This window comes from Brassica napus, chromosome C3 (assembly GCF_020379485.1).
Source record: "Brassica napus cultivar Da-Ae chromosome C3, Da-Ae, whole genome shotgun sequence".
In the NCBI taxonomy this organism is placed as follows: Eukaryota; Viridiplantae; Streptophyta; class Magnoliopsida; order Brassicales; family Brassicaceae; genus Brassica; species Brassica napus.
Window position 1 is genome coordinate 14,428,834 of NC_063446.1, and position 3,109 is coordinate 14,431,942.

A 3,109-nucleotide genomic window follows, 5' to 3' on the forward strand; every position below is an offset into this window, starting at 1 on the left:
TAGAGGATGATACACAAATTTTTATCAATCTATATTATTAAAAATCAATGATTATCATATATACTTTATTCACATTATGTAATTATGTGGTTTTTATTTAAGCAAATAATTAAGAACATTACTAACTAATTTTATTGTTAGATTAATAAAAAGTTTATTATATATTTATATGGACCAACCTATTTATCTAAAAATTCTAAGAATCATGTTGGTGGTGACACATAGCTACTCCAAATGTTATAATGTTTATCAAATAATACATAAGGGATTTTTAGATTTTATATATGGCAGAATCAGAAAAACAGATATATGTTTTTGAGGAAAAACTAGTTTTGATTTGTGTCACATCTATCTAGTTTCATTTCAACTTTTCCAGCAATAAATATGTAACAGAAATATTAATCTCTGATTTAGGTTGAAACTGTGTATCCTGTATTTCTATGAATTAAAAAAAATAGTGAAGAATTTTCCATACATGTATGTATATATTATATGTTGAGATTTTGTCACCCGAATTAAACCAACCAATTATGGAAGATGTAATTACAGTCAAGTAATATTAGTATAGAAAATTAATTTGAGATTTTGCTTTGTGACTTTGGTCAACTTAATTTAGACTTTCCCAGGTAAAGAAATTCTATAAATAAAACTCTCTACGAAGAGCAAGAATACAATATATAGTAGAAACTCTATAAATTAATATTTAATAAATTAATAAATTTGACAAATTCGACTAGTGTAAAATATACTATAAATCAATAAATTATAATTAGTAAAAACCCTTCATGTAAGTATATAATCCCAAAATATAATAAATTAATAATTATTATATAAGAACTTATGCAAATGTCTAAGATAGTCTATTGTTATCGGTTTAAGGGATATAGCCTCAAGTTACTTTTGTTGGATGCAGTTAAATTATCCACAAATTTGATATTTTCTTGCTCAAAAACACCTCAAGACTGTGGTTACCGTCATGTTTGGTTTTAGAATTGGAACAGTTCTTTTGAAAACAAACAAATGAGTCTTTTATTTTTATTATTTTTTGTTCAGTTTTCCAATGCTGTGTATAAAAAACAAAACAGTAAAAAAACAGTTTTTTCATGGAAATATTCCTGCAAAAAGGACCTGGTTAGTTTAAGTTGTAGTTGGTCTGTCATAATACATGATAGCAAGTGTATTACTGTTTAAGCAAAAATTAAGTAAAATTAAGCAAAACATAAACAAAAATAAGTAAAAATTAAGAAAAAAATATAAACAAGAATAATCATTGTTTAATTTGTTTTGATGTCTGCATTTTATAATCTAATTGTAATGAAATCAATTATAACAAACATAAATAATAACATTTTGGAGATACTATTTTAGTCAATATGTGTAACTTTTAAATTGTAAATTAAAGAAATATTACCATTATATAGTTATCTGACTGCCCAGTTATATGAGTAAAAGAACTATAATGGCCCATATACAAGCAACACATGACCTAATTCCGAAATTGCTCATGTTTTTTTGAAGAACTCAGCCCAACATGATACTCTGTTTTGTACTTTTGTTGCAGAACTTAGAAATTGCTCTCTAGTAGGAGCGATCTAGAACCAAAAAAAAAAAAAACTTGATGTTTAGAAAATTATACAAGCAACACATGGCCTAATTCTTAAACCATATGGCAGAAAATAAATTCAGAAATTCTCTCTACGCACATGACCTAATTCTGAAAACCAGAATAAATTACTTAAGATTCTTCTAAAGTTCTTCCGACTGACTTCTCCGGAAGTCCTCTCTCTCCCTCCCGCTCTGCAGAATGGCCTCTCTGGTCAATCCTTTAAATAACACAAAGCTACTACTCAAAGGGATTATTTAAAGGGTTTTCAAGCCTTTATTAGGGTAAAGTAGTTGTGTGTGGAGGTCTTGTAAAAAGTGATCCATCTATATCGATTTATATCAATCCTTAATGGTTACAGCAGTTGTGACTATGGCTAGAAGAATGATGAACTGTAGAAAGTGATCCATCTATATAGATTTCTCCAAGTTCCTCTCACGATTTGCTCCTAAAGTTCTTCTGACGCACTACTCCGGAAGTCCTCTCTCTCCCTCCCTCTATGCAGAATGGCCTCTCTGATATATGATTCTCGTTCCCATATAAAACAATACCTATTGTTTATTTACTATATTTGTTTTGGTAAGTAAATCAAAACAATCATTTTATTTATTTTATATGGTATATAACTAAATTTCAATAAAATAAACATAGATATATAATATATTTTAATATAAATATTTATTATTGAGAATTCATACTCATATGATTTACACAAAATTTCTAATGTGCGAATTTTTCAATGCAAATTTCAAAAGTAAAATATTAAGGTTTCGATATTTTTTCAATACAAATTTAGAAATTAACATATTTATGTATTTTATATGATATATAGCTTAATTTAAAACTATATTAATATATAATATGAATGTTATTAAATGAGATTCATATTCATACGATTTATGATCATTTGTATATTGCTATTACAAAGAAGTTAAACCATTGATCACAAAATTTTAGTGTGAGACATTTAATGTTTTTAGTAATTTATAGTCGTTTTAAAATTTAAAATATAACATATAAGAAAAAAAATATTTTTATATTATATGGTTAATCTGATTGTTTAGTATCTTTTAATAATATAAGATTAAATAAAAAAAAGAGCTAAGATACAATTTTTTTTATCAAATATTTATTATTCATAATCATTAATTGTCATATATATGTTAATCATATAAGGTAATTCTGTAGGTTTTATTTAAGGAAAGTGCGAGAATATTATTTTGTACATTATTTATCAATTTAATAGTTAGTTTAAAAAAATAATAATATGAGTTTAGATGGACCAACCTATTTTTTAAAATTATGAATTTCATTCTCATGGTGACACGTGGCTACAAAACAATGTTGTAATGTTTCTCAATCTATACTATTATTTGAGAAGTGAATTTGCTTACTGGTCATATTCTCCATAATTTTAGTGAATTTTCTTATTTGTCTTATTTTCGTGATTTTAGGATAAATCATTAGATTAATTAATATTATTATTTAAATTTTATGTTAATATAT